The sequence below is a fragment of the Coloeus monedula genome, assembly GCF_965178545.1.
Source record: "Coloeus monedula genome assembly, chromosome: 10".
Classification (NCBI taxonomy): domain Eukaryota; kingdom Metazoa; phylum Chordata; class Aves; order Passeriformes; family Corvidae; genus Coloeus; species Coloeus monedula.
This window is the reverse complement of record NC_138790.1, coordinates 21,266,815-21,293,097: the sequence shown is the minus strand read 5'-3', so window position 1 is coordinate 21,293,097 and position 26,283 is coordinate 21,266,815. Positions and strand designations below refer to the sequence as shown.

Sequence of the window (26,283 nt, the reverse complement as noted above, 5' to 3'; positions counted from 1 at the left end):
CACCAGGGGACATCGAAGAGTTTCTCAACCTGTGCGTTCAATCCCCGGAGCTCAGATTCACCTTATTTTTCTTCTCAGTTTCCATTGACACAAAAATCAAACATCCCAAAAATCGTTTCCAAGCTTTAGCCTTCCCATATGGCACCACACGGCATTACCAACTGCACCACGGGAGAGCTCTAATGGCTCCTGACGCACAACATCCCAATTAAGTGCCACAATGAAAGCAGCAATTTCGGCTTGTTTAATAACAGGCTTCAGCCAAGCAAGCCTTTGCTTCAAAGGATCTTTTAATAAATGTGAAGTAAAGCTTGAAAGGAGGAAAAAGCCAAACAGAACTATAGTTACTTTGTTACAGATGGTTAAAGTGGAGAATTGTTGGCTTCAAAAGGAAGCTTTTAGTAATTGCAGAGTCTCTCCTGAGTCTGTGGTGTTGCACACACACGTACATGAACCAGCACTGGTATGTGCACGCTCGTCTCGTTCACGTGCCCTGCTTGTTTTTAAAAAACATACTTGAAAAAACAACAATAACAATAAAATAGTTTTTATTTATAGCTCACTGTCCTGTGCTGTGTTGCAGAACTCTTCAGATGTGGTGAGATTTTTTTTACAGTGGCAAGCAAGCCGAAAGTAAAAACTTTCGGTGAAAAATCACGCAGAGTTTTATTCTGAAATTAGAATTCTTGCTATCATCTCACAACTAAGACCTACTTATTCTTCTGAATAGACAAGTCTACTGTGCACAGTAGCTCCCCTCTCAAAATCTGCATTTGCAATTAACTGCAGAATTGACATAAGGTGGTAGCAGGTCTAACTTTTTTTACTAAAGTACTTTTTGATAGTGATTTTTTGTATGCTCACACACGTCCCTAAGAGATAACTCTGCTCTTCTTTCCATGAGATTATTCCTTAATTACTTTACACAGCTGAATAACAGATGCATGGCAACAATAGATCAAGAAAAGGCATTAAAGATATTCTCTATAAAATAGTTCCTTTCTAATGGGTGGCACTGGGGAGATCATGGAATGTGGCAGTAATAAGAGTTAATTTACATTTGGCATAATTTAGAGGCCAGAACAGCAGCCAGGAGATCTGTGTTGGTGCAATATGACAAGATGTGCCAACCTACCTTAGCAGCCTTCTTTCCTTTCTGACCTCAGCTGTTTGTATAGAGCATAGTCCACAATTTACATTTCAATTTCTATAGATATTCTGGCTTCTGCCTTCTTTAGAGAGAGCTGAGGAATTCTAGGGCAAACCAGCAGCACAAACAGGAAAAGCAGAAAGAAATTTGTAGTAGCAGCATGGTGATTACTGAAATGATCTCTTAGTGTGGGAAAACACATTTTTATTTTCTCAGTATAATGCTGGTTTCAGGAGTGCAGTTGCTGGTGACATGAAAAAATGGTGCTTTCTTTTTCACCACAGTCCATCTAAACAGCTAAAGACATAATTCCATTTTAACTGAGCACCCTTGTGCAAGGTATTGATATAATGTGCATATGCTTACAGTGAAACACCACGGGTCAAAGCTAAATGATTAAAAACTTCTGTTCACAAACTGCAGTTACGAGGACCTCAGAAAGATTTAATTGCACTCTGTACAGTTCTTTGACATAGACTCGGGTGGCGGAGTTAAAGGCCAAAAAGCATCCCAGAAAAAGGGGTGGAAAAGATCCTGGAAAAGGGGTGATTTATCACTACAGCAGGAATGGGATTAGCACAGAGAGAGAAAGGGGAGGACTGGGGTCTGTTAGGGAGAGCACCTCTAGCTCAGTCCTTACAAGGGCACTCGCTGGTGCTACAAGCTACCTGAGCATTATCTGTAAAATGCATCTCCCAAGGAAATGTAAAGCTGGTGTGGGAATGCTGTGTGAGACAAGGCCTCTTTGCTGATTTTTATGTAAGCGTGGGTTACATGTGTTAAACGGTTAAAGGATTACGTTTAATTAAGCTTCAATTGGGACCTGCAGTATTTTCATCCTTAGCTGCAAATTAGTAGCACTTCTTGCCCTTGTGCTCCAATATAAAATGGTAGATCCTTTCTGCTTGAGTGTTTTATAGTTTGGATTGTAATAAAATATCTTATAGGCAGTAATTGGTGGGTAAACTGGGGAAGGTCACACAATTTATGGGATAACTATAACTTCTGAAAATGGGAAAAACCTCCATCAAACTGCATGCAGGCAATCCAGTTTACCAACATGAAATGCTGATATAAATGCTTATGCTTGAGGAAATTTACAGCCCCAGCTGTTCTGAAGTGGGCTCAGCACAGGAGAAATCCCAATTCTCACCCTTCCCATGAGTTGAATCACAGGTGCTCTGATGTTGGGTTGTGGTCTGGGAAGGGTTATTCTTCTATTTTCTGAATTTCTGCTATTTGCAAGTTTGCTGTTCTGCCTGGCATAAAATGTAAAAATTTAAAAGAGACTTCATAATGTTTCAGCTTTTTGTTTGGATTCTTTTTGTGCTCTGTGGCACTAGAAAATGTTTTTCACTTCTGTATTTCAGTGTTTAAAAAATCAGGATGGTACATGAGAGAAACAAACACTGGTCAATTCCTTTCTAATTCTGAAATTAGCTGCATTCACTTAAGAGAGTATGCTTTTCAAAAACTTCTGTGCTTTAAAGAAGTGTTCAAAGGCTGACCATTTATGAATGCCTACACTTGAAGGGACTTTTCTATTTTAAAGCATTTGTGGATGGAGTTTTAATGGAAATATTGAAATAATGATGATGATAAAAATGCCATCAAAATGCTAATATTGATAGCCATGCAGAAATGCTGTCCATGTGCCTCACTGGTTAAAATTACTTCTTCAGCACAACAGGGTCTGGCACAGAGCTCCCCCTGCTAATTGCTGTGATGGTATAGGATTTCCACTACCAAGCTATGGATGTGCCTCTTTCTCCCCCAGAAGTGCTCCTCTATAAAGTTATTTGAGGAGGGAGAGAAAATCTCTTTCAACATAGGAGTTATCGCTGAAAATATTCTATAGAAAAAAAGCTGTAATTGGGGGTTTGCAGTGGCAGCACGTAGATATGAAACCCTTGCACTAAGTTTGGGGTAAGAAAGAGCAAAGGAAGAAGAATAACATATAGACAGAGCTTTGCCAGGACAATCATGCTGGCTGTCAGTTAGATAAATTGTTTTTACAGTATGTTTTTACTGGGGTTTTTTGGTTTTGTTTTGTTTTTTTTTTTTTTAACTTCAGCACCTGTTTTCTTCTTCAATCTGCTTCTACTTACAAGAGCAATGAAGCTGGTGAAGGGTGTGGAGTACAAGTCTAATCAGGAGCAGCTGAGGGAACTGGGGGGCTCAGCCTGGAGAAAAGGAGGCTCACGAGGGACCTTACTCCCTGTAACTCCCTGACAGGAGGTTGTCACCAGGTGGGGGTCAGGCTCTGCTCCCAAGTAGCAAATGGCAGGACAAGAGGAAACGGCCTCCAGTTGCACCAGGGGAGGTTTAGATGGGGTATTAGGAAAAATTTCTTCACCAAAAATGTTAAGCAGAGGAACAGGCTTCCCAGGGAAGTGGTGACATCACCAGCCTTGGAGGTATTGAATAGGTGTGTAAAGGTGGCACTTGGGGACATGGTTTAGTTGTGGGACTCAGTGATCCTAAACATCTTTCACACCCAAATAATTCTATGATTTTACATATCTTTGGGCTATCCAGAAATTTTCCTCTGTTGACTTGAGCTTTTTAATCCCCATTCTCGGTTGTTCTCACTGGTGTTTACATTATTTATGTTTCCTTTGCTCAGGAAGGGAATCAGACAACACTGCTTAATAGAGTAAATATGTTACCACACTATAATACACTGGTAAATGTATCAGGTGTATCTCAGCCCTATAAAGGATGAGGAAGGCAGGATATGTGATAAAAATTTTACAGCAGGGAAGTTGTGTTTACTGACCTGTATAAGTTTCAGGGATTTCATTCTCCAAGAGTGGCAATAGATTTGTTTTGTGGTGCACGTACCACTCAAACTCGGAATCAATACAAGCGGGGCGGTGTGGCACTCTGGCATGTACTGGTCTGAGCCATCCCAGGTAACCAGATTTATGTTCATAAAAGTTCTTGTTCTGTGGTGTAGTGAAAAATACAGGGGACTGCACATTTCTCTGCAGTGGAGTGATCTCTCACGTTCCAGCCGACTACACGCGATGTTTGCAGCAAGAGCTCTTATTCTAAGTGCACAAATTGGAAACTTGAGAGCCCCAAGGCACTGAGCAGTACAGGAGCCACTGGTGGATTTGCATATCCATCTCCATTACCAGGGAGCCAAGGGCTGGATTCTGTCAGACAGAGCAAGGTGTGAGTCATATTCCCACTAAATAGATTGCTCAAGGAGCAAGTCATTTTTGAGAACTGGTCTTATAACTCTCAATTATGCCATTAAATGTCCACAGTAGTCCACAGCTGTAGCCTCACTGCTTGGAATATCCAGTTCCATAAAGAAATGGAAGGTGAGGGCTTTATACACGTGCAGTGAAGCAGAGCAGGATTTGATCTGTAATCTCTGGGTGAATTCACTCACTGCAGAACAGGTGGGGGTTATTTTTGCTTGTCTGAGGGTGAGAATCCCCACACCATCACCATCTTCTCTCATAGCAAAGGCTGGTGAGCTGAACTTGCTGCTCTGGAGAGTCCAGGGAAACTACTTTTCCAAAGGCATTCCTGCAATCTCACAGATACCTTTGCCCTGTTCACCTCAACCCTGGTTTGGCACAGGCACAGCTGATTTTTCAGGAGTATGCATTGCTTTGTTGCTCATTTTTCATCTGTGCTAGAAAGCTCCCAATTTACCTAGAGAGCATAATGATGTCTGGCAAAGATCTTCACAACTGTCTACAACCACACCTGTCTCACCATGAATTAAACTACCCTGTCATGCTGAGATTTGGGGCTTCTTTCTCGGGCAGCCAGATCCTGTAGTTACCAGCCCTGGCAAAGCTAAAATGGAGTAGATGAGACTTGACTTTCCACTCCCTTGGTCCTTTTTTGTTGTACTGGCTTGCATTTATGGAATAGAAACATCCAAGGAGGCTGAGATTGATGACCTATAAAGCACTGAGATGTTGGCAAGAAGATTTATAGGACAGTTTGTCAATTATATCAAGTTCAACAACACAACAAATTGAGTGGAGTTGAACCCAACACGGTTCCTGACACAAAAAGGAAACTGTGAAAAAAATCTTGTCTTGCTCTCCCAGGATTCAAAATGGTCTTTACATCTGTTGCCTGCATGGGTTGTGTTGTGTGTCGTTGGCCTTCGCAGCCAAGAAGAGGCTCTGCATCTGCTCCTGAAAACACTGCCCCAGCTCTGGCAGATGCAGCTCAGGCAGAAGGAAACCAGCCCTCAGCTCCTGTGCAGATGTTGGCTCTGGGGTTGTCTATCCAGTAGTTTAGGAGGATGTGCCTCTCTCATCCCCGCACAATGTCCATTGTGTCCAGTGTGCTGGAAATTCCAACAGATTCCAATCTTTTGGGTTAAGCTTCCCCTTCTCTGACCAGCCTGCTTCACTCATATTGGCTGAGATGTGTTCAGGAGCCTGCTCTGAGACAAATGAATTCTTCCTTTTGGATCTTCAACAGTACTTCCTTTTCAAAAGCAGACACATGCATAACTTAGATAATATTTTGGGTTTGCTTTTCTACAAAGTTATGTACTCAGCAGTCCGTTAAATGAAAGCAAAGTGCTATCAGACTTGATTCCTTCAAGTTATTACAGAACAGTTAGAAAAATGTTTATTAAGACATTAACTGCTATAAAGATTTTGTGCTTATCTTATGGAGCCTTTGTTGTGTGGACATAGTACTAAAGAGGTTCTTCTCAAAGGGGGTGTCATGTTTTTAAGACACAAAACTTGAAAAAGATTCAATATCACATTTGTTCCAAAGTGATGGGCTTTTATACTTTGAAAATTTTTTTTCTCTAAAGAGACAAGAAGATGAAATGAGAGATGATGTGGAAGGGATAGGAAAGAGAAAGAATGGGATCCCCTTAGGACATGGGGAGATGAGATTATATTATTATCAAAAGAGTGGCTCAGATTGGATGCTAACATGATCATGTGCATTCCTAAATTCCCAAATTTTAATTAGAGAGTCAGAACTGCTTTAATATCAGAGGAGCTTTTCTAAAGAATGCGAACACAATTGGTCTGGAAAATAATTTGAATTTGTGGTGCAACTGGTTTATGTAAAATATGAACGTGGATTTTACATGAATGTGATTTTAAAGAAAGGGTTGAATAAAATTAGAATTACGCCACATAATCAAACACAATCCAGATCTGAATATTTTGCAAGCTGTGGCAAATGGCTTTGCAATAGAAACATGGACTGACTGGAGATGTAATGAGTCCCTGTGGATTCATGTAAGCCAAAGCTTCTTAATTCTGTGTACCAAATACTGTGTATGGAAGGAAATAAGCTTTCACTTACAAGTTTCAACTCTACTTTAAAAAGTGATAAGTGCAGTACAAGTTCAGAACATGAGTCTTTAAAGCTGTGTAGCTATTTAATAACTACCTTTTAGTATTTAATCTTTGATATTTCATGGTGGGTACTGAGAAACTAAATGGTGCCCATATTACCTGCTAGGACAATTTTTTGTTTAAAATGTGTACTACTTAAAATGTAGTGAGACTCACATGAGGAAGTGTTGCAAGCCTTAGGATTTCCAAACAAATCTCATAAGTATTAATTAAGATCTCTTTTTAAAATGGTCTGGCTTGAAGAGAGATAGCATCTACCTGTATTTTCTCCTGGATGAAACAGCAGTAGTGACAAGTTTAACTCCACATGAGGGAAAAACCAATTCTTTTCAATTCAATTCAAACCAATTTAGAGTAGAATTCCTTTGATTTTATGGCTAATATTGCATTCTCCTGCATTCAGCTCACCAATCCAAATGACCACATACCTATTTATGAATGAGGGGAAAAGGATCCATACAGGGAGGCTTCCCTACCTTTGGAAATTGCTCCCACAAGTGTGTACTGGATTTGGACTTAAAACTGATGAACCATTTACTTTGGAGAAGATTAAACCACTGGGTCCAGAGAACCTGCTATATTCCTCAGAGCTTGCATAACTTAGCTGATAAGTAGGACTTGTTTTTTATCCCAGAATTGTGTGTCTGCAAGGGGATAGCTGGTCTGACAAATTTGGTCCATGAAAGCAGTAACAATTCCTAGGTGCACTGCAGGTCTTGAAGGTAGACTGTATGGGATGCTCCAAAGGTCTAATGAGGTGGTGGGTGTATAAATTACTGGGTACACTGCAGGATCAAATGGAACGAGTATTAGTTAACATGCAAGAAGCAATGTGAGTGGAATAATTAGATTAGTTTCTTTTATGGTGGAAACATTTGTCTTCTGGGAAACTTGTAACTGCACAAGGTTATCTCATGCTATCTCTGGATTAATATAGAGGTGTTTACCTAAAAAAAAGCTTCAGATACAAAGAAAAATGGAAAAGGCTTCACTTACAAAAACAAGCCCAAATTAAGATCAAATTCTGTGACTCATATGAAAGTTATCTTAGATAACACAGCAGGAAGGCATTAGTCTACAAGACATAATTGTTTGGGCCATTACAACCACCAAACTCCCTCCTGCCCCTGCCCAGCTTTAAATCGAGCAGTTTATCTTAATTATCAGCCAACAGAGAATTGACTAGACCTAAACCAAATCCCCATTAACCTCTCCGTAATGCGTCTTCCAACACGGACCCGCAGCTCCTCAGACCACACCAAAACCTGCTTACAAGGCAAACAGCCCTCCCCATACTTTGATAACCTGTAATTCAGCAGCTGGAGGAATTTATCTCCCCTCAGTGCTCAGTAACAACAGGTTGTGGGGAGGCAGTAATGCCCAGAGAGCACTGAGATCACTTACTTAGTCACATATCTGGTATATTTGGTACTTGTACCACACCTTTTTTTTTTTTTTTTTTTTTTTTTTTTTTTTTTTTTTTTTTTTGAATCATTATTCATCCAGGACTTAAAAAACTCCAAAGCACATGACACTTTTTTTTTCCCCCTTCTAAGACAGAAAGCGTAACAACAGTGTTAATCTTCTGGGAACTTTTTAAATTTAAGGTGCCAAAGATAAAAATTAATGAGGTGTGAAGAGATACAGTCTTTTGCGTCTGTCTATCAACAACTTAAACATGGGAAAAGAAAATAATCTACTTGAATAGCATCTGATTGTGTGCTTTATTTTGATTCCTATCTTGGTTCTGAGAGGCACTTAGTGCATGGAAAAAGAGAGCACTTAATATCTGGCAAGACCAGCCCGTGTGTCGCAGCGGCTCACAGAGCATTAATTTTCAAGGACAAAATCAAAAAGAAATGTTGCTACTAATGTTTCTTTGAAAGTTGCAGCAGAAGGCAGATGCAGTGGAGTAGGGTGGCAACCAGGGACAGGTTCCATGGCCTGAGATTCAAGTGCTGGCAGCATGTGGGGGGCCTGACATTGGAGATGTTTGCTCTGCTTTGTGTCTCAGTTGAATCTGGTTTGATTTGCTGCTGCAGATTAAGGGTTAAACCCGAATCAGCAAACAGCTGTATATGTTGGTCTGATCTGTAAAAGATCTTTGAATTTTCTTAGTGTTCCTCTCCAAATGGTGAAAAACTCTCTTTTCAGAGATACTATTTTTCGTTATTTAATGTTAAAATGCAGTAAAGAGCATTCTGGGTTTTCATTCTTTCAGCTCTGGAGTTTTGTAATACTCCTGAACCAAAGCTACTGTTTTGGTGTTTCTTTTTAGCTATGTATTAATACATGAAGCACATTATTCATCCTTACATTGCACCAAACCCCTCAATTTTAATTAACTACTTTAAGGACTTCATTCTGTACCCACTGACATTAATTAAGAAGTTCCATTGGCTTTTAGCTATCAGTCACTGCATTTGCTTGGGGCCAGATTCACCCAGGGGAAGTGTTCAGAATTACCCACTGAAATAGCTGAAGCCAGGAAGGAGAGCCTGAATGTCCACCTGCCTTGCAAATGCAAGTGTTTGATGCAGGGCTGCCAGGAGGGCTCTTCCTCTGCAGCACCTGAGCCTGATCTGATGAGAAGCACCTTTTAAAAGGTGGTGGCAAGCAGAGGCTGCTTAGGAGGTTTAGGGCTATAGCTGCTCAGCCCTTTCAGTCTGAGGGGCTCACTTTGGGAGCTGCACCATAAATATTTGCTGGCTGTACCCCAGCTGCTTCTCTTCTCCCAGTTGCCCTCTGACATTGCAGGGATCTATTATGCTCTCCTGAGCTCTTCTGGCTGCAGGGGAGGGGCACTCAGGGCCTGTTAACAGGTAGGAAATGTCTCATGTGAGCCAGGCAGAAGGTGTGGAAGAGGAGCCTGGCTTAACAGTTAAGGCTTTAGAAAGATCAGACTAAGTTTCACTCTGAGCTTATTGTTGTTATTGTGGGCTAAAAAGCCTTTGGACTAAATAAAACAGGTAAACCTGGCAATGGAGAGCAGAGCTAGTGAATCACTGGTGGAGATGGAGCAGTTTGGCACACAAGAACTGGAGTTTCTGCCTCCAGGGTGAGTAACCAGGGTTTTTTCATCATTGATTTTTTTTTTTTTTTTTTTTTGTGTGGAGGTGGTGGAAGTTCAGCTAAGCCTTTCGTAGCTCTGACTCCACATTAATGTGTGCTGCATTTTCGGTGTTCTTTCTTGCTTCAGCATTTAGAAAGGTGCAGCCTTCAGAGACTACTGGCATGGGCACAGCGTTTCGTTGGAGGTCTGTGGTTAGTTTTTGAGTATCCCTCCTGTTAATAGGGGCAGAGGGAATGTTTGCCTTGCTGTGCTAAGAAGCAGAAAACCTGATGTGCGTATTTTTGTGTGTGTGTGTGTAAATGAGTCAATTTTGAGAAATGAGCCAAGAAATCTGCCCTCTTAGGGAGTTTAATAAAGGGAATGGGCATTTCAAATACGCTCTGAATTTTGTCTGTAGGGGAAAAAAAAGCCCTAATAAAATAGTATTTATCCTAGGCAGCAGCAACAATTGTTTTATCTCTTTGCTTAGCTCTTTTCCGCCATGTAACACACTTGAATAAAGTTCATAGTTTCTATTATTTTTTAATTAATTTTATTGCATAACTGGGCAAATCCACATTTATGAACAGGCTTGTAACTTTCTTGAATTGAGATCATACAGCAGTAACAGGAGTTGCTTACGTGTATATAGATTGCAAATATTTTTTATGACTGTGTTTAGGAAGTGATGCCTATTTTGGAGAACACTGAGCACTTTATCTACTGCATAGGGTGGATGTCACAGCTAGCTTTTTTTTAAAAGTTGAAGTTTTTCTGTGGTAATTGTTTATTTCCTATATTCATTAATAGAGTAGCTGGTTTTTTAAAGCAAGGCCAGATGAGCTGAGCAAGAGGGCAGAGTAAAGTTGAAGTCTTTACTATTTTTGCCAACAGTCATTAATCAAATGCATTTGGAAATAAATAGTGGCCTGATTTACTTACGCAGTATTATGATGATATAATTGCATCAAATTTTGAGGGCGTTCTCTCATTTACACCAGTGTGAGTAGAGGAAAAGCAGGTCTTGGATCTACCTAGCAAAATGCAGTTTGTTTGCCAGGAAGGCTGGATAAAATGTAGATATCACACAGCCACTGTGCCTCTAGCTGCTGTGCTTACCACCAGCAGCTCAAAGAGAATTATTTAATCCTTGTTTGCATAATAACTTCTGATAAATAATTCAAGAACGTATGGCCTAAAGTTTTTTTAAGGCAGTGCCTGAGGGAGAAACATGATTCTGTTCCAGTTTTAACAAGGCACCAGGAGCCCCAGCAGAGTTGTTAGAGCCGTATTCAAGCTCCTCGGACATGTTTTGGTGTAAAAGGTACAATGAAAGGCAAAAGAGGACTTCAAGATATTTCATGAGGAGTTGTCACAAGAGGAAGCACACCTCTGTGCAATCACACTCTGTGTTTGTAGTGGGAGAAGCAGCAGCAGGCTGGAAGGTCCCTCTTTAGTAACAGCACTTAATGGTGGAATCCACTAAATCAAGTGTCTAGAGAGCGGTGAAAAAGTTTTTTTTAAAAACTTTAAAAAAATTCTTTATGCCTTATACAACAAGGTGCTTAACACAGGCTTGCTGACAGTAAGTGCTTCAAACTGGCTTCTCTCTTTTTTTCCCCTCTCTCTGGTTATCTTTACGATGTTGAAGTGATCCTGATTAAGGAATGAAAACATTATCATATCTTTGGCTACTTTTTGCTTTCATATTGTGTATTTGGGGGGAATTTATTTATTTATAGGACCAAACCAATTCTGTTAACAAACATAATAACTCGAATTTATTTCTGTCAGATGAAGTCTGATACCCTTATTACTTGCATCTGTTTACTGCAATGAGGTTTGCTCTGAGTTAATACATTGCTGACCGTGAGTAAGGAGGGAAAATCTGGTCCTTACATCGTTGATCTGGAAGGGGGGAAAAGTAATTATTGTCCCTGACAGCCCAGGGGCTATCATGGTTGTTTGAAAACTATTTGTTCTCAGTCATGGTTTTTGACATCAATACCTACAGTGCCACATCCAAGTCTCGTATCTAATAATTGCAATATCAACAAGTGCTTCTTTGGATTTAATGCAAAATCTTGTTTGTTTTCAGCTGATTCTCTGACCTGATTTTTGTTTGGTTTGTGTTGTGGGAGAGTTTTATTTGATCGTACTCTTCCATCAGCCTTGGTTTTGCTTCTCTGTATAAAAGATACAAAAAAATCAGTAAAGGTGACATTCACCTTCACAACAGAAGGATCCATGAAAGTTTACCTGGAGAAATTTACTTGAAATTTTTGGGTCCTTAGCAAGTGTAACAGTGTAGTCATTTCCATACTGTTGTACTCTGTAGGCGATTCTGATTTATATTTTGGTTACCTCAAAGCAGATTGTGGTGAAGATGGATGTTAATGAAACAGCATAATGCCCAAAGTATTACTTTTATACTCGTGATACATATGTTTTATAGAAATTAATGCTGGGTAGACCTTTTATTGACTTTCTATCCCATGCTAATTTTAATATAATGCAGAAAAAATGACTTACAACCAAGCAAGAATCTTGGGCATGTGCTGTCTGATTTTATCTGATGCAGATAAATGCCCTGGATGTTTTGAGAGCTTTCAGTCTTTGTTAGGGTGCCTGATTTTCATGGATCTTTGAATGGAAGTAAGCAATTTGGCAAGAAATTAGTTGTTCTTGCAGAAGGCTCATAAATGAAAAAAGTGCAAACCTGGCAGAAGGACAAAGTGAAATGTGACTGTAGTAATTGTTCAAACATTTTACCAGGCTCTTCCAGGCAGGCTGCTAAAATGCAAGTGCAGATGACAGCTGTGTATCTCCAGGTGAGGTTGATTCTGTTTGAAAATCTGGTTTTGTTCTATGTAGGCAATTCAGCTGTTTGAATTTCAACAAGGAGAAACCTTATGTGTACCATGCTTTATGTTTAGCTTTTTCCTCTGTGTTTATCTGCAGAATTCCCATTGAGACTCTCCTGTTACAATGTTCCCTGGAAAATCCTTTGGTATCTCATATTGTGCTTCTTTCAAATCTGAGGTGTAACAGTACCAGTTTAATCTCTCCATCTGTTGATGGCAGAAGATCAATGCTGTAAAATTGTGTGTTAATATAAACCTCTGGTGTGTTTTGTTGGGCATTTGCGTTATTTCTATCTTTCTGATTATGAAAAAGGGAATCTGCCATAGGATCTGGTTATACCTGTAAGTAATTTTAGTCTTGTTCGTTCTGCAGCATCCCACAGCCTTGATCAGCAAGATATTATAGCTGTACCTTGCGTTAAGGGTTAGGGAAATACCACTGAGTTTGGGAACTAGATGTCTCCTAGCTCTCTAACAAATTAGAGTGCACATGGGGAAAGCACATTGGCTGCTTAGATATTATTGTTATGTATAGAAAGGATGTTTTATTCTGGAGAAAATCCCTCCTTGGTTACTTGGAAACTAGACTGTATCTTAAAGAGTTTGTATATTAAGAACCAACATTTTATGTGTATAACTAGATTGGTAGCCATGGCATTCCCTCTGCACTGTGCTCACAGTTTTAAGACCCACTTTTGTAGAGGTAACCCAGTAACAGGAAAGCACATGAAGCCATAAGGATGATTTAAATAGAAATACAGGAGTTGGTTGTCTTTGTTGAATTTGTCTTTTGGGGTTTTTTTTGGTTTTGTTTGTTTGTTTGGGGGGTTTTTGGTTTTTTGGGGGGTGGGTTTTTTGTTGTTTTAGGGGGTTTTTTGTGGTTGGTTGGTTTGTTTGGGGTTTTTTTTTGTGGTGTTTGTTGGGGTTTTTTGTTTGTTTGTTTGGTCTTTTTTAATGTAGACCTTAAGATCAAAATGTACTCCCAGTTTTATCAGTTTCAATGACCTGCAATTCCCTTGTCTATTACACAAGTGTCGAGCTTATCTGGGGTCTCATGTTGACTAATTTTTTAATGACTTCAATGACTTTCATCTCCTGGTTCTCATTTTTGTTCATTTTACTCTGGAGTAGCAATAGGCTAAGAGTGGGCTCGTAGCCAGTTACTCTCTGGCTCAAGTGGCATCTGGAACTCCTGTCTAATGTTTGTCATCCAAAGCCATGTTCATGTTCAAAAACATTATCCCACATTAGAAAGGAAGGATGCATTTTAATAGCAATTCCAAGAGCAATTATGGGTAGTTGGCTTTGACTGTACAGTTCCAGTTGTATGATAAACATTTATAATTCTTCCATGAATAACTGCAATGCACAGGTTATTTTGAAGCCCTATTGTAACACACACTGTCAAGGGAAAAATTTTGTCTACAGGCTTCAATTGCTGAACTTGGATAAAAGATTTCTCCTCAGTCTCAGCTTTAAGAAAAAAAGAAAGCCTTCCCCATATGATAGAAAATACTGGAGTAGCAAGAGTTAAACTACTGTGGTGAGCTTACAAATCAAACACTGATTGCAATTTGAAAGCCAGATTACGTTGTGTCATTTGCATCTGCAGTATTTCTAGAACTGGCAAATGACAATGCCCAGTTGTTTTTTATTTCAGGTGAATGTTTTTTACTCTCATTTCTGTGAAATTTCTACCCAGGAGGTTATGCAATGGAAATGCTGCCCCTTCCCTACTGAAACCCCACGTGTAGCTCGCCCTTCAGAAATGATGTTTGTATATATGTATATAGCTTAAGACAGCTAAGCTTGTCTAAATAAATAAACAAAAGCATGTTTTTAACATCTTCCATCGAAATTCTGCATTACAGGCAGCTGCAACCTGTTTATAGCCCATAGGGATGGCTTTAGTCAGAGGAAACAAGCACTCCTAAGCAAACACTATGAAGTATATATAGTTTAAAGCTCTATTTGACACCACAGAAGTTTGGTTATGTTATTCACACCTTTTACTACTCTAAAGAAATAAACTCAATTTAACAATAATAAAGAAATTGGGGAATGCTACAGAGTCTGGTTTTATGATGTTTTGTCTTTTTTTCTTCTCCCCGCTTCCTGAGCTGCTTTATTTCAATTGATCTTGTTGAAGTTCATCTTGGATTGCAGCTGATTACAGAGAACTTGTTGCTTATTTGCTGTTACCTGCCTAGGTTTGTGTGAAATGTTTGGGTCACTTATCTGTCTTAGAATAAATGGACTCTGTTCTCTGAATGTGGGTATACTTTTAAAAAAAATTAGATCAGCTTACCCCTGCTTTTAGAAGTGCAAAGGTGAAGTTAATAAAGAGTGATTTAGACAATTTTAGTTGTCCCTGTTTGTTGCAATGGAGCAACTTCTTTAAGTGGCCATTGCCAGCTGAGAGAAAGGTTTGGCATTTCTGGACCTGGCAAACACTTGCGAGATGGCCTTGCTGTGCTGCTGCCCTGCATCACCATTGTTCAGCTCCACAGCCTCTAACCAGTGCCTAGAGAAGGAAAAACCTGAGTTAATGCTGTTTATCAGGTTGTATACAGCTGTAATGAAGATCTTGTCTTGTGATCACTTATGCAAGTGAGTAATTTCATTCACACCAGCGAACTCCGTGACTTCAGGGAGACTGCTCTCAGTGGTTTGCCGGCTTGAGGCTGCAGTGTGTAAATTATGGCTGCTGGATGTTTTCTAATTATGCATTTTTAATTAAATATTGCATATCAAAAATATAAACTATATTTCTCTAGAGCCGAAGAGTAATATGATACATAACATTATTTGGATGAAGGGGCAGGGGTTGGAGGAAGAGCTGTCATCGCATTTTCTGAGTGACATCGATTTGTGTGGCTAGCATTTTAGTAATAAAACCCAAAATGTAAATCTGTAGCCTGCTGTGAAGGGAAGTTCTACAATTTCAATGAACACTGCAGGATTTGCTCATAAATATTCATTAAACAGGGCCTTGCTGAAAATGAAACTTAAGTACTTAAGGTAATGGAATAAAAGTAGTTGAGAAGCTCTTTTAGGCATGTTCAAAAACAGGATAGGAAAGAGAAAAGTTAAGTAGCATGAAGTCTGACTTGCTTTTTGGTGTTGAAAGATGTTAAAAGCACTATATGGTTAATGGCAGTGAAATGCCTTGTTCTGCTGTTAGTGAAGCCACATTAGCTTTTGATGGAAATACTGTAAAATTTCTGCTTCCTTGGACCTGTGTTCAGTTATCTCCTTCCGTGGCATTATTGTGTCAGGATTTTTGCTTCTTTACATCTAGAATACAATACATGTGATTGTGTGCAATACATGATCATTGTGAAGGTCATCAGTAAGGTTGTCCACACTAAAAACAGCAAGGTTTTGTTTACTTTCCCTTTTTCTCTTTTTTTTTTTTTTTTTTTTTTTTTTTTTTTTTTTTTTTTTTTATTAAGACCCCCAGAAAGAGTATAATTTTTGTTTTTGTGCCTCAGGGTGTGCTGCATATTTAACCAGATGGCATTTCTGGAAGTTTTGACAGGATCCTGAGATAGCCATGGCTTTGAATTGTAAGTGCCAGCTCTGTTTTCTCAAAATAAATAGGCTGTCAGGTACTGCTGGGCTGCTGATCTCTAGAGATGGGCTTTCTCAGAAAGGGGTGGCTTTTGGAATAGGGAGAACTTTGCAGGTTGAGAGAAATTCAAATAAAAGATGAGAAAAGCAAATTTTTTCCTTGTGCCCTAGAATGAGGAGATTTTTCCTTCCAGTTTGTCTTTCTCACATCCAGCAGTTTTCAGTGGCTCCATGTGTCGGAGAACCTGTGCAAAATTTGGGTTCCCAGGTGAACTTACTCCTTTTTGTCCCCCAAGAGCTGACACTGGTTCTGCTCCCTGCTTGTCTTGGGAATCCCAGTGCCTTGAGTTATTGGTGCCTCAGGCTATTGGTGCCTCCTGTGCTTTTCCTGCATTTTGTGCTCCAGAAGGTCTCCAAGCTGAGAAATCCCCTATTCATTTGAGTGCAATAACCTGAAAGAAGATGGAAAGGGCAGGTTTTTAACACAATTTGACATTGAACTTTCTCAGATGTGACTCCTCTAAATTGCAGCCAGTGCCTCTTGAGAAGCAGACAGAATAGGTGTCAGAGCAGCTCCTCAAATAAACATGGACACTTGGAAAAGCCAGGGCTGATTGGGATTCAGAGGGTCTTCTGCTGCCAAATCAACTTCATGGATACTCTCACCCTGCCTGCGAAAGGATGGTGTGAGGGAGCTGAATCCTGAAGGAAGTATTTTTGGGCAAATGTGTGGTGTCTCCATGGTTAACTGAGAAATTTTCCCCTGCTTGTCTCAAATGAAAAGCTGTTTGCTGAAAGAACAGGTGGAGTCAGTTTTTCCCTCAACATCCCATAGAGTTGGCATTGCTGTAGTGTTGCATTTAATCCTTTCCTGATGCCTTCATGTCTCGTTTAGTCTGTGTTCATATAAATGATGCACATATTGTGTCATGCTGTCTGGAAATAGGAAAGGAAGTGCTTATCTTCCATGTAGTGAAACATATAGGATTCTGTATATATTAAACCATTGCTGCTTATCTTTGACACAAACTACAAGCAAATAATATATATTTGCATACCATGTAACTATTTAATTATTTAAGATGCTGCCTTGGCTAAAAACTGTAGGTAAATCTAATTAAATGTTGCAAGGCAAAGTGATTTGTATTCTTCATTTAAAAGAAAAAATAATTCAATAAAAACAATTATTATAGACTATATTTCAGTAAAAGTTCTCTTACTGAATTTGTTCTGTTATTTTTAAAATAATTGCCAGAGAAGACGATTTTTTTTTTTTTTAAAAAAAAAAGGGAGATACACCCCCTGATTAAATCTCATTGATTTTTTTGCTGCCCAGGCACAGCTAGGGGAGGGCTGCAGATTGGGGGCAGACACAGCGCATCCCTGATGGCAGCTCTTGATGGCTTTGCTATTGCTCAGCCCAGGCAGAGACCTCCTGTCTGCAGTAGCTCTCACAAGCAGTATGGAAAGGGAAGGAGAAGACCTGAGGTGGTGGTGGGGTTGCTCCTGGTACGGATTAACAAAATATCTTTCTTGAGACCTGATGGCAGCTGGCTTGGCAGTGTCACACAGAGACACTGTGCATTGATGTGTTGGCCCTCTTATTCCACACCATAATAGAACTGAATTTTAATGTTTGTAAAGTTTCTCAAAGTTTTTTGTTCTATTTCAGTCTCTCAGTATTCTGTGAAATCTAACATTGCTAAATAGTCAGAAAAATTCCTCTTCCTTTGGATGTTACACAGGCTGTGCCAAATCCTCTTTCTCTCTGTATATGCCTCCTGCAACAAATACAAAGGGGGGCAGGGGGAGCTCATGAGGATATATACTCTTGAGACACAAAGAATAACAGATGCAGTATTTTGAATCCTTCATTATTAGTCTGTGCTCTGTTAGACAGTTTCTACATCCCTTTAGAATTTTGATGCCATCATTTTGAAACAATCACAGATGTTGTAATTATGAGAATAAATTAATGCAGGTAGTAGTCTTCATCTTTTACCTGTCCATCAAAATGAGACTATTATTGATTTTTGAAGTCTTCATTTGAGAGTATTACTGAATTTTGAAGTCCCCTTCAGTGATAGGTTTACCTGCAGAGCTGCCATTTCAACTTGACTGTAGCATCCTAACTAAACTTTCTGAATTGCTATTCTCAGCTGAAGATGTATCACAAAATTGAACAAATGACCTTTACAGTGTAATAACATCCTTTAGCTGTGGAATTAGTGTGTTGCATCTATCACTCCTGCAGGCCTTGAGGTGTGTGCCTGGTTCTGTAGTGCCATTCCTGTAATAATGTCACTGCCTGGAGACAGACACTTCTCCCTTCAGTGTAGCTACCACTGAAATTGGTACTCTTGTTTTAGCATTACTATTACCACCATGTGTTATGGAGGTGATAAAATAACAAAATGTATTTTTGAACTATTATTGACCTATTTTTTACTGGTTTTTTTCACCAAAGTTCATTCTTACCCTGGTCGTTATCCTGTAAATAATCTTTTGCTTAGATTAAGCAAGATAGCTAAAGCCTTGAGAGAGAGAAAACTTACTCTGAGGCTTTGCACAAATAATTGAAACACTCTATAAACTGCTGTACACAACAGGATATTTTGGTGCTCTAGAAACTTAACTCTCAATTGGAAAGAGAAATATGTACTCATTGCTTCAAAGAACAATTAGGTGTTTTTAATAATGCACTCGCAAAACTTTACATGCTGCAGCTAATAAAATGGAACTTAGTTTACTAAGTACTTGTAAATGAAAGACAAGGCTTTTATCTGCAGCAATTTACAATGTATACAGTAACAGAAAATGATGATTCACAATGAAAACTTAAAAGTGTCTGATTTAGGCCTCTAACTTTCAAGTCAAGAGGATTTAGCATTCACAAATGAAAATGTTAGTTTGTGTAGATTAATCTTGTAAATTAATTGAGGTACACAGTCCCAGGATGATATTGGCAAGCCTTATGATCGTCAGTTGTTCCTTAGTAGAGGTGTGATCCTGGCAAGGAAGACTGAAATGGGTGTTGGCAGAAGTTCTCACTTAGGCCTCACCTGGGGAAGCACCATTAAAATTGGGAGTAATTTTGAGAGGAAGCAAGAGAATACTACAAGGTCTGACCATCGAGAAGAGAAACCAGAAATAGTGCATTGCTGTTTGTCATAAATGACCAGCTGTAACAAATTTGAAGGACCTGATCCATTGTGGGAGTTAGTTCAGATGGTGACAGCACATCCTCTGTCACTAAGGGTAGCACAAAAGGGTGAGATCACGCTTTTGGAGTCAGAGGCTGTTGCTGGGCTTTGTGAAGAGGAGTGGTAAAAATGTCCCAGAAAATAAGGAGAGCTGCTCTGTCAGTACCTGCAGGGTGCCCATCTCATTGTCTTCAGGGAGAAAGCCACACGTGGCTAGGCCAACCATTCCCTTGCCCTCTGTTGTTTTCCCACTGCAGTTGCACAGCCCAGTTTATACATATTCTTGAGTATAATCTTTATCTTTGTAATAACTGTGCTTCTGCACTCTTGGGTGTGCTGCAGGAGTTGTTATAGCTCCAGTTAAGTAGGTTTCTAAAACTCACTTCCTCTTAGGGATCCCTGTTGTACCAGTCACCTCCATTACCATCCCCACAGCTGACTTTCTGGAGTCTCAAATCAAAACTTGTGAGGCATTTCAGTGAGTTTCCATCAAATTTCGTAGCTCACTACTTGTATATCATAGGATTTGAGCTCTTGTGTTTCTGAAAGGGAAAAGTTGCTTCTTTCACTTTGCAGCGATTTTTTTTTTTTTTTCCCTCAAAAATTTATGTAATCTTTGAGCCTGAAGGAAGAGAGAGACTAAGAATAAAGTACACCTATGGATTCATCATAGAGACTGAGCAGTCAAAAGCAGTCAGAAACATCAAAGAACAGTCTTATTTACATTTAAAGCTAATTTGAGGACAGTTATACTGCTGGTGACATTCCTGGTGTGTTTACTTGAATCTGAAATGTAGCTATTCCTTAGTTTGAGAAGACACTGTGTGTGACTGTGTGGGCATCAGCAGCATTATGATTTGCTTTCAAGCAAAAGGAAAAATGAACAAAGAAAGAGTGAGTCACCTTAAAGACAGGAGAGTGAGAGTGGAAAAATGTGGACAAGTATCTCTAGCAATAGACAAAGTTTAGGGAGGCCACTGATGGTAATATTATACTTTTATTTCCACAAGAGAATAAGAACACCATTCAAAAGTTGGACCAGCTCTTACAAGGGATGGGAAACTCTTTTGGCTAAAAGAAGGCTGAACTTAGTTCTCTGTGGTTTCTCACAAAAGTGTAAAATATTTGTGTTTTGCTCAATATTGTTCCACTTGCATTTTGTTTGGAAACCAGATGTGGGAAGAAAAGACCTTGTGCCTCTCACTGTTTCTAGAAGTGTTAGTTTGTGCGTCTTTAGGAAGGTGCCTGCCAAAGCTATCAAACCCTGGATCAAAAGTGATGTTTACCTGAAGTCAGTCCCCATGTGGGACTGTCTGATGCTGTGGTGTGGGAGGGCTCTGGGAGAACAGCCTGACCAGGAGATGCTGTATTTGCAGCCCCTTTTCAGTTCTAATGTTGCCATTCACCAAATGTGAAAGCTGGAGCTGTTGCAACTATTGACTGCACCTCTTACAGCCATTCTCTGTGAAATTATTCTGAAAAATAGAAAAATATACAGGACTAATACCTAGAAATCTTTTAGAAATCTGGGCAAAAAACCAGCAATGCAGGACTTAGTTTTGATCATATTAAATTTATTTGTGGGGATGCAGCTCAGATGTGATGCCTAATATAAATCTAAATCTAATGTTTGTGCTCAAAAGGAAATACTAATTAGCAAGGTGGGATAACTGTCTGCACCTCTCCTCCTCCTTTTAGTATCAAGAGGATGAAATGAAGTAGTTCTTAATGTGTTCTCATCCAATTACATTTGGCTAAAATTATTCATTGATCACTAATCACTGGCAGTTGTTTACACAAAACAGTGCTTGTATGCAGCATGCAGCATATTGAGGATTATTGCTATAATAGGAGCTAATCAATGAAAACCACTTGTGACTCTCTTAATGAGGTGATAGTGAAAGGGGCTTTTTTTTGTTTACCACAGCAATAGCTTTTTCAAACCAAACAGAGCTCTTTGCATCCAGCAGGAAACTGGTTTGCAGCATTAGATCTCAGGCACCATTTTTCTGTTTCTCTCTAATAATATTAAAGTTGAAAAACGATTATTCCGGTCCCCCTTTATTAAACAAGCTATTACAAAGCAAGTGAAGGATTTCTGCACCTTCAATTTTCCACCTAATAATAGTAAAGTATTTTCATTGTTGCCTTGACAATATTAACGCTATTTTTTTCCCCAATGCCTAAAGCAAGGAGTCTCACCATTTTCTTTGCCAGGCTGAAACAGACTGTGGCTTTAGACTTTAATATTAAAGACAGGTTTCTTTACTGGTTTTCACAGTGATTGGTTAATTCACAAGCTTGATATTCACCAGTAGACGAGATATAGAAGTAAACTAAATCTTCAAAATAGCCTTTGGATTATTCTTGACAACACCAATGTTTTGCACTGAGACATACCTTAACTCTAGAACTGTAATGTACCTTAATATAAACACATGTCAGATATTAGGCATTTAGGCAAAGTTAATGTCATTGGCCTACATTTTTTTTTCTAGTTTATCATGCCATGGCTCTGCCTTAAAGCTTCAGAAATACTCATTCTGGTATTTTTGGAGGTGCTGTGTTCTCAAAGATCTGCTGATTTATTAGAGAACAGTGCATTCAGCACCCCTAAAAATAGATGGGTGAAGTTTTGGCTTCAGAGAACATTCATTTTTGCAATCAGAAATGGGATGCAGAAATAGCCTTCCCCAGACATGTGTTCTGAATGTCAGGCTGCAGCTTGCTCTGTTCCACCTCCAAACAGTAAGAAATCTAAGATGGAATGATCTTCATAGGAAGACCCTTTAGTTACTTCTTTTTAATTATTTATGCTGAAAATATTGCAAGTGCAACAGGAAGCTAAAAGTTCTTATATTATGCAAATTCAATGAGACTTTGGGGACAGCCATTAATATTTGCATGCTGGATAGTTTGGTTTGCTGCTTCAATTATCTGAAGCTTGATCACTGTGTGTAATCATAATCTGTTCATAAAACTACCCAGGCCTGTCAGCACAGTGCCTGAAATTAAGCTTCTTCTGCTTGTGCAGAGCTTATGAAAAATTGAGTGGCAGTTCATTTTCACAAAACATGACAAACATAAAAGAAATTATGAATTAATTTTAAACCCTGCTTAGCACAGTCTTATCAATTTGATGGAACCTTTTGTCTTAGAGAAGTCTGGCATCAGAGCTGATACGCTTAATTAGTATCAAGCATCTCAAAATGTCTGTGACTGGCAGGTTAGATCATTTTGTGTCCTCCCCCAACCTCCCTATGAATTGCAGTTTGAAATGTAACAGTTTTCTTTAGGGAAGCTGGCTAACATAACTTTCACACCTTTACATCAAATTAAACACATGACAATGCTTCATCTGCAACAGCAATCCCAAAGACTGGCACAACCCACCAAATCAAAGATAAATAAAGACACATTTCTTGCTGTGGAGTCTCTTTAGATTTGAGATTAATGTCTTGTAATGGGAATATACTTTGTTTTTAATGTGAATGTAATGTTTTTGGTTAGCACTTGGAAAAAGTAACCCATCTGACACAAGAAATCAAATAGGTTGCTGGATATCTCAAATAAGCACTTTGGAGATGATAAAAATTGGAGTGTTTTATTAAAAAATTCTGCCTCCTGTCAGTGAGATTTGAAAGCAGTATGTACCTTATCCAGGTATTCTTCAAATAATTATCTTCCTGGATTATGCTGAGGTAGGGGTGTCCCTAGTGTGAAAATAAGGATTTGAGTCCCAAATATTTATCTAAGAGATATGAACAGATATAATTTGTCTCCTAGAGAAAGGGGAGAAAGAGTAGAATAATAATAATTAGGGATGATAAAAATAATTGTCTAGGTTCTCCTGTTCTCTCACTGAAGTGAAGCCTTGTAATTAATTACACCAATTTCCTCAAGGTAATTCCTGGGCTGTGGTGATGTAACAGGAGTATTGCTAGACCTATAGAATGGTAGAATAAGTTTAGAATCTTTCAATTTCTCCTATGTCTGCATATTCTTAACAGCATCTAGAGAAAAAGTTGGGTGTCCAGAAAATATTGCATAAAGTTGTGCTCATAGAAGAGCTATTAAAGCTGAGTTGAATTTGGACTGTAAAATCTTAAGTCTAGCTATGTGGCAGTCAAACTATACTTGATTTTTGGATATTGATTAGATAATCACAGTGGTGAACCCTTGCTCTGTGATACATTTTGAATCTTTCAATAAAGACTTTTCAATTCTTTGTTGATATTTTCTGGACTTTCAGTCAGGCTCAGCTATGCTTCATGTTCTTTTCTCCTACTGGCATCTAACTCCCATTGGAGTTACTGGGATAATTTCCTGAGGAAGGAGGACAAGTTTAGACCTATGTCATGTATTTCTTTTTTATGTGCAAAGAGAGGGAGAAAGAATGAAATTGCCCTCAAGTATCTCAAAGAAGAAATAAGGTAATCTTTTTTTTCTCCTCTGCTCTGCAAAATGATTTTTTTTTTTTTTCCATTTCATTTTATTCCCCCAAGAGTCTTCTGCCTCTCAGAGTCTGGCTGCCTTAAGTTCACATTGCACTGGTAGAAATGGATATGGTTTATACACCTGCAGGAGCCTGGACTTTGAACAAACAGTGTGATCATGCTTAGGATTATGTTAAGGAGATCTCTCAAAATTTGTTCTACAATCCTGAGCTTTCCATAAACCTTTCTATGACTTTCATAATGTGTTTCTTTTGTGTGAACTTTGGCTATTCCTGTTGCTCCTCCTGTGGTCTTTACCACCCTGCCAGGGCTTTAATACATGTCAAATAAGCACCTTTTCTGCATTCCAGGTTGAACTTCCATCTTCCTTCATATGTTTTGACCATTCTGGGCCGAATCTAGTTTATCTCTTACAGTGAAAATGTTGTGAACTGAGGAAAACAGCCTATTTCAAGAAGGCTGGCTTCTTTCAGGCTGAGAATATTTTTATGCTGCTAGCTGTGCTCTCCCCAGAGGAACCTTGGCTTAACTCTAAACTCAGTTGTCACTGCTAGTCTTCATTTCTCATCATTTCCAGAATTACTGTACTGTAAAAGTAATTTCTGAAATATCATTACAGATTAAGACAAAGCCTTTTCTTTTTATATCATATAACTTAGAGAGCCTTGGTATGCTAAGAGACCTGTTTGTGTCAGGAGAAAAATGTTTTTTTACTTACATTTCAAATTTAATAGCTACTAAAAGCATCTACTCATTATGCAGCTACCAGCACATGGAACCTTTCATACATCTATTGTTCGTAATGACAATACTGCTTTTTAAAAATCTTATTTGAGATGAAATTACCAGAAATGCAGCTGATGAGGCACAACTTGGCAAATCAGTAGTTAAGTGCTGGTTCAGTCTATGTGCTGCTCACTGGTGAAGAGTTGTCCTCATCCTGTGCCTTTGATTTCCAGCAGCAGTGCAGGGATGGGTCATGAGTGTGTTCTCATACCCTGAATCCTTGAAAATTTGCTGCTCTGCAAGTTTTGGGGCTTTTTTTTTTTTGCCTTTGTACATGAAAAACTTCTCGGATCATATGTTAGCACTAACTTTTTTATTTCTCTCAGGCCTATGGAACAAAGAAGTTGAAATTTGCACCAATATCATTATGGAATACTTCTTGCATCATGGGAAATTTCATACCTGCTTACACAAGCTCCACTCTCTGAACTTGGTGGAGATGTTTCTTTTTTTTAGGCAGGAAAAGATTGGATTTGACTGTATTTGTAGCTTTCCTTTATTCACTAGAAATACTCTGCTAAAAGTGGCTTGTTTTTGCTGCATGTCAGCAGTGTAAATGACATGCTTCAGAGCAGTGGTGGGCACTCCGAAGTGGTCAGCCTGATGTTTATTAGGATTTTTATATCATCTTGAGTGGCATGTGATTAAAGGGATGATTTTGAAGTTTCACACTGCGGCTCTGTTAATGCACTTGTCATTTTTCAAGTGGTACTAGTGCAGGAGTCGTGGAGTGGTTCTTTATGCCCCCAGTAAAGCAAACCTCTAATGAAGAGCCCTTTTCCTTCTACCTAGTGCTATATGCAGTTCAACTTTTTAAGGGAAAATAAAGAACTTAATGACAACTTCATGTCCAGCTATGAAAACTGGCATCTCCTGTGTTGCCTTGCGTTTCCTTTTTGCCTTTTAACACTCTTGGATGTCAGACAGGTGTGCTAATCTAAACCTTCCCTCAGATTATTTACTCAGGTTTCTGAGTTGTACACACCTAAGTGTACTAAAGTCACACTCCTAAAAATGTCTGCCAGTCTTGGCCTCAGGGGGAACGTTTTCTTCCAATCTCTAAATTGTCAATTTGTCCTGGAAGTGGAGCTTCTGTGCTAAACAACAGGGAGTAGTAGAGGGCAGGACAATTGTACAGAGCACGAGACTTGAAGCACCTGGGAAATATTTGGCTGTGCAGTTCTTCCCACAGGAATGTAATCAGCTCCCTTCTTCCACCATCTGGAAGAGGGAGCATTTTTGCCAGCAGAGGAACTTGCTCTGCAGTCCCCATCCTGCCTGCCTTCTGTTCTTTTCTCCACAAAGAGCATTTTCTCCCTTTCTGACTTCACAGGCTGATCCAGAATCCCACGTGAGAAAGTAAATGGAGGTGGCAGTATTGTGGGATGGATACTTCTTGATTTTGTCAAAAAAAAGAAAAAACAAAAGGAAGGAAGTTACATTCTGCTCAAGCTTTTTCAAGCTTTGAGAGGATGTGCTGACCTGTGGAAAATAATGGTCAACACTGGCTTTGAAATGAAGCTCTGCTTTTTGCTATTCCAAAGCACATTTGAACATCTTCCAAATGATTTGGTAGAGTTTCATGGATAGAGATGAAACAGAATGGGGTACAGTAGCTTGGGGTTTATTTTGTTTTGCTTTCCCATCATCCCTTAGCCAGAATTTCTCTGCAGTGGAGATTCTGGTTCTGTTTGAAGCCATGCTTTCTTGTGTGTCAGAGATGTGGTTCATGTGTGTAATACAGGCATTAGTGAGCTGCATCAATGCATCTTTAATTCTGCTGAGCTGTTGTTGTCAGTGAGAAAAGTGCCTTGTTTCTTATCTCAGAGTTG

At 39.2% G+C, this 26,283-nt stretch overlaps 1 protein-coding gene across 5 annotated transcripts in view; it reads left to right on the top strand.

The window, feature by feature from the left end:
• Positions 1 to 26,283, top strand: part of NLGN1 (neuroligin 1) — a gene marked incomplete at both ends in the record, with an annotated part of 296,234 nt that overhangs the window by 145,317 nt on the left and 124,634 nt on the right. The window lies entirely within an intron of this gene.